The 6124-nt window shown below is 60.2% G+C and overlaps 1 protein-coding gene across 1 annotated transcript in view; it reads left to right on the plus strand.

Annotated features, from left to right (window-relative positions):
- The window catches only part of NFAM1 (NFAT activating protein with ITAM motif 1), a 28079-nt gene that overhangs the window by 2979 nt on the left and 18976 nt on the right, over positions 1 to 6124 (plus strand). The gene's annotated exons all lie outside the window — the stretch shown is intronic.

The following is a 6124-nucleotide window of genomic DNA, read 5'->3' on the forward strand; positions in this document are numbered from 1 at the left end:
AAGGAGAGGCGTAAAAGTACCAATTAATACCCACGAAGCTTCTATATTTCTGGGACCCAACATTTGACATTCTGCACTTGGTTTGGGTCCCCTCCTGGCCACGGCACACCCTGGGGTCCAAAGATTGGAGGCTTGAGAACAGAACCCAGGCAGGCTGTGGAAATGGCCCCCGAGGCAAGCCACATCCGTCCGTATCTTTGTAATTCGGAGGTGTTGAAAGATGTGACAGCCAGTCTGATGGCAGTGCTCCGAGGGCACCAGCACTGAAAGCTTCATAACACACTCTCTGTTCAAAGGTTGCTTTCCAACGCCGGCTACGCGCCTCTGCCTAATCAACCACTTGGCCGCGCGCCTTGTGTTTGATGCGCGTGTCCTGAGGACTCGCCCGGGTTTCTGTGGCGTCCTGGGATTCGCGCTCAAGCGAGTGGCCGGAGCCCTGTGATGAAACCCGCAGCCCCTACTCCTGTGTCTCCCCGGAGCCCTTCGGATGAGCACTGGGGGGAGAAAAGGCATGGCCTGAGAGATACCAGAATTAAATTGGAGGGCAAAACCGCATGCCTAAAATAAAGACCGTGGGAACGGCTTTCTTCTGCAGCTGGGGAATCAAAGTGTTTTCCTTGCAAAATCGACCTACGTTGGGATGGACCCCTTTGATCAGCACGTCTGGACTCTCACGCCCTTGGCTGACATGCTGATGCTTGGGGGCCATAGAAGGGATTGAGTTCCAGGCAGACTGGGGGTCTGGGGTCAAGGCCTGGCCCCGGGGTGGGTGGGTCAGAGGGGCCTCAAGGCCAGGGCAGATGGAAAGAGTGGGGAGGGAGGGAGCACCAGATTTTGAGGGTGGAGGGACGTCATTGCTGGAGTGAAGAAGGGACACGGGCTGGCGCTGCCGCAGGACCAGTCTGGGGACAGCTCCTGGGGCCACTTGCTTCTGCTCTGGGAGTCCTGGCTCTTCTTGAGCTGCACAGAAGTAGCTGTCCCCTTAAGCTGCAGGATCAGTTCTGATGAGTACCTTTGTCCCCAGATCCCACACGCTGCCAGACGTGTCTGCCTATTAGATGACCCAAATCTAGGGAAATGGTCTCTGAATTTTTAGCTCCCTTTGAAGGGGTGCAGCTCTTGGAGTGCCTGCGGGGCTCAGTCGATTGAGCATCCGACCTCAGCTCAGGTCACGATCTCACGGTTCATGGGTTCGAGCCCCAAGGCGGGACTCACTGCTGTCAGGGCGGATCCCCCCTCTCTGCACCTCTCCCACGAACTCTATCTCAAAAAAATAAATACACTTAAAAAATAAATAAATAAAAGGGTGCAGCTCTTTCGTTTGAGAAACACTTTCTTTTCCTTGCTCTTAGATTTCACGATTGTAGCAGAGACCAGGGGTTAAGAGTGTGGGGTTAAGGGGGCACCTGGCGGCTCAGTTGGTTGAACGTCCAACTTTGGCTCAGGTCATGATCTTGCGGTTCGCTGAGTTCGAGCCTCACATCAGGCTCTGCGCTGTCAGCCTGTCAGTTCAGAGCCCACTTCAGATCCTCTGTCCCTCACTCTCTGCCCCTCCCCCGCTTGTGCTCTCCCAAACAATAAGTAAATATTAAAAAGAAAAAAGAAAAAAAAAGAGTGTGGGGTTAAGGCCAGCTTAAAATCACATCCCCACTACTGACTAGCTGTGATGCTTGGGCAAACCTCTTCCTTTCTCAGAGCCTCAGTTTTCTCATCTGCAAAAGGGGCGTGTGTCCCCCCCTACCTCCTGACATTGGTGATTCTCATCACGTGGGTTAACAGCAATGCCTGAGAAACTGTGCTGAGCAGGGTGTGGGCACCCGGAATGGCTCAGGAAGGAAGGAAGTCCTGCAGACGGAGAGGGTGACCACACAGTCCTGGGAGAGGAAGGGAACAGGAGGGCATTCTGAGTCACGAAAGCGCCTGGCAGGCCTGGGGGCGGGGGCAATGAGAGGAGGGGGGCCGAGCTGGGCTGCTCAGGGCCCGGGGCTCAGACGCGACCCTCCGATCCAGGGACTTGTGCTTTTTATTTTTTAAAGGTGGCCCACAGTTAAGGGACGCGTGTCATAGCATGACCCCGTCTGAACCCAGTTATGTGGCTATCACTGAAACTGGAAGGTCACAGAAAGTGCCCTTGTTATGCGCAGAATGCTTCCTGTTGTATTTTTTCAACTGCTTGTCTTCGCCGTGTGAATTGCTTTCAGACTCCTTCCTGGGTGTCCCCTCATGGGGTACCCCAGCGGGGTGAGCAGGATGGTTTGTGGCTCCCTGGGGAGCAGGGCAGGGTGGGTCTCGGGCTGCAGGGGAGAGGACCCCAGGGACTGGGGGGCTGTCGAGTGAATGGGGGGTGCGATGTGTGGGGTGTGGGGAGGGCAGACGGAGTGGGCACCATTCCCACAGCCAGTCAAGCTCTTTGACTGCGAGCCCCTCCCCCAAGGGACTCGGCACGCGGTCTCTGGGCCAGGGTGGGGGTGAGGCACCTGCACCCGGCTCTCAGGACGGCAGCTCAAGCGGCCACAGATTCAAAAGTAGAACCGACAAAGGAAGGGTCTGGTGCCAGGAGGTGGTAGGCAGAATCTTTCCCAACAAGGGCAGCAGGAGGCGGCTGGAGGGAGAGCTCCCTGGGCTGAGTCCTTGCACTTGAACGCGGCACACCTGGCGGGCGCAGGTCTGGACCCCAGGGTGTCACCCACTCCCTTGTGTCCAGGCCAGGCCAGGCCCCAGGCTGCCATGTCTGGAGGCTACCCAGTGCTCTGTGTGCCTTGCACTGTGGGCCTGTCTCTTACGTAGGCAAAGGGTCAGGCTGGCATTTCCCTTTCCTGACTCGTTGAGGACTCAGGAGTCATCTGACTTCCTTGTCTCTTTCTTGTCCCCGGGGACAGGCAGCCTGGCCCTTCGGTGGCCTCTGAATGTCCCTGGCCCCATTTAATCCCACACCAGCCCTTTGTTGCCCTCCCCATTTTTCAGGGAAAGAAAGCCACCTGCTCAAGGTTGCACAGCCTTTGGGTGGCAAAGCCAGGATCCAAACCCAGGCTCGATGCCTCAAGAAAACTGGGCTTTTCCCAGGAGCCCCCACCCACACTTCTGGCCAGGCCCCAGACTGCTTCGCAGTCCTTGGAGCCACAGAGAAGGGACGGATGGAGGATGTGCCATCCCCGAAAACACCCTCTCCAGTGAAGGGTGGGCGGGGCTTAGCAGTATAGCCTAGGCTGCCCAGTGGGACCATCTGTGCTTGCAGTGGTGTGGGGGTGGGGAGGGGAGAGCTCGGAGATGCCTCACAAGTAAGCAAGCTCTGGGGCAGGGCTGGTGGCCCTGGGGAGTGGGGTCCTCTCAGGCTGGGGTGGTGGCCCTGGGGAGCAGGGTCCTCTCAGGCTGGGGTGGTGGCCCTGGGCCTCTGAGACATCATGCTCTATGACTGTTTTTCCCAGTCCCATCTCTGGCTGGCCCTGTGCCTAGCCCCGCTACCCTATCAGGGTGCCCCCTTCTCTGCCCTGCACCATCCACATTTCACGCAGGCTCACGCTTCTCCCATCCCTCCCCCCACAACCTAACTGACCTGTGGATTCTCCCTGCCCACCCCCAGCTCCCTCCTCTCCTCCACTTTGCACTGGGAAGAGAGGTTTGTGGGGGGGGCAGGTGGGCGACCTGGCCACTGCCCTATCTCTGCCCTCGCTGCACGTGAGGCCCCCACCCCCACCCCCCAGGCCCTTCTCCCTACCAGGAAGGGAGCTCTGTGAATTGAATGAACCCATCTCCCTACAGAAAACAAGCCAGGCTCCTCCTGCGCGCGCCCTGGCCCAGGCTGCACCAAGAACCCGCCAGCCTCCTGGAGAATTAGCCAAAGAGCAACTTTGTGTTGCTCCCGTGGCCCTTCAGACCCTTCATCGCAGGGAGATGTTCCAGGGAAAGGCAAGCCGGCGCCGCTCTGCCCTGTGGTCAAAACCCAAGTCCTGGTGCCTCGTATCTCCAACCGGAGTAACGGCCAACATGCTGAATGTGACGCTTGCTGACACGGCCTCTGGCGCCTGTGCGAGAGCACGGATGAGGGTCCCCTGCTCTCCTTCCCCCGGAGCCCCCTCGGGGTCCTTCCCGATGTGTCAGCTGGGTGGAGACAGGGGACAGGGAAGGGGCAGGGAGAGGGCAGAGGGCGCTGCTGGTCAGGTGCTGTGGCCCTGTGCTCTGGGTACCCACAGGGTTGGCAGTGGACCCCCTTGGGCACCTTTGTGGGCCCCTGGAGTGTGGCAGCCGAGCTCCTGCGGCTCTGTCTCCCTCCTCAGCCCCGGGAATCCAAGTCCCCCCCATCTAGTCCTCCCTGGGCTGTGTGCCCCTCTCAGCGGCCCATGAGCATCTGCCCCAGGTCAGCTCGTTCCACGGGGAAACTCTCTCTGTGCCTGAACAAGGGACACAGCGTGATACAGCTGTCGTCGACAGAGACGTGCCTCCGTGGTCGCTGCTGGAGAGCGCCGTTTCTCGGAGGCCTGAGGCTCTCCTCTCCGACCGGGGCCGCCCACCGCCGTGATTCTAACCCTCTGACCTGAAAAAATAACGAACCCTGGCAGCATGGGAACACAGTCATCTCTTTTTATAGATTTCCCCCGAGTGGTAAAGATTGGCTTGATCCCCCTGGCACATTACATCATTTTCTAGAAGGATACCTCAAATGGGGAAACAATGTTTAAGACAGTTGGATGAATGCCTTCCTGCCTGGACAAACAGGACGGTAGCCTGGTAGTCGTGACAGTGTGTCCGGCCTCACCAGGCCTCTTAGACACTCGGAGCGGAGACGCAGGAGGCCCCGGGGGACGGGCCCTGGCGAGACCGCTTTCTTGGTGGCTTTGGTCGCGTTCCAGCCTCGCGGCCCCCAGGAGGAAGCAGCGGCCTGGCGCCGTGGCCTGGAGAGCAGAACAGGGTGATGTGGCTGAAAGAGTGGCTCCCGAGCGGAGTCTGGGGACGGGGTGGGAGGAGGCCGGATGAAGGGGTGGGCGTCCCAGGCCCAGGGGCCTCGGGGGGTGGAGGAGGGGGCCGGGTGCTTTGGAGGAAGGGGTATCTCTTCAGCTGCTCAGCAGGAGGCTCAGAGCATGAGTGTGGCTGGAGCTTGGAGGGATTGACAGGGGTGGGGTCTCTGTTCTGTCCTCGGGGTCTTCCAGAGGACCCGGCCTCGCCTCTCCTGGGGACCCAGCGCAGGGCTCAGCAGAAGAGCCCGGAGAAGGGTCCAGCCTGGCCTCACGCCGGCCCCGCACCCCAGGCCGGGGACCCCACGCACCTCCCTTTCCCCAGCAACGAACTAAACCTGGCAGAGGCCTCTCTGAGCATCTCGAATGCCTGATCTCCCGATGAACAGCCTGGCCGGGGTGTTCTTGGCTGCTTGCTGCCGACCTCAGGCTAGAGCTGTCTGTCGTCCGGCTGCTGGAGCAGGCAGGTGCTAGGGGACAAGGCACGTCGAAACCGAGGGGGCTTGCGCGCTGGAGGCTGGGGGTGGGGGGTGGCCACGGCCACCGTGAGCCCAGAGTCTGGGTGCCTGTTGGGAGCCTGCAGGTGGGGGGAGGCCCAGCCCGGCAGGGGCAGCCGTGGGGGGCTGTCAGACTGTTTTCCTGGGAGCCTGTGATGGCGGGGGAGGCGGCCCCGCAGAACGGCCTTCGTAATGGTCATCGGACATCCGGGTCATGGTGGCAACGGCTGCTTGGGGCCCATCTCTACATCGCTGGAAAACCTCTCTTGGGCCGTTGCTCGTCACAGTCTATAGAAACTTCCAGATTCAGGACAAGGTTCGTCTCTCCTGATGCCTTGCACACCTCCTCCTCCAGGCTGGGGAGAGCCATGGCTCCCCTCTGTGCGTCTATTACCAGAAAGTTCTTCCCACCAGAAAGTGTTTCTTGATTTTGCCTCCTGCCTCCTTCCTCTCCACTCCTCATCCTTCGGCTGCTTTGGGTCATCTCCAACCAGTGCTCTTATCCAACGTGGCTTCTTGGCCTCTGAGTGTGGCAGGGCCGGGGGGGGGGGGGGGGGGGGGGGGGGGGGGGGGGTGGGGGTGGGCCTGCCTTGGGCAGGGCTGCGGCTCCGCTCCCTGCCTGCTGGGAGACTGAGAGCCAGCAGGGTGGCCTCCCTGACCGTCGGACTCCTCCTCTCT

This window comes from Suricata suricatta, chromosome 10 (genome assembly GCF_006229205.1).
Source record: "Suricata suricatta isolate VVHF042 chromosome 10, meerkat_22Aug2017_6uvM2_HiC, whole genome shotgun sequence".
NCBI lineage: Eukaryota > Metazoa > Chordata > Mammalia > Carnivora > Herpestidae > Suricata > Suricata suricatta.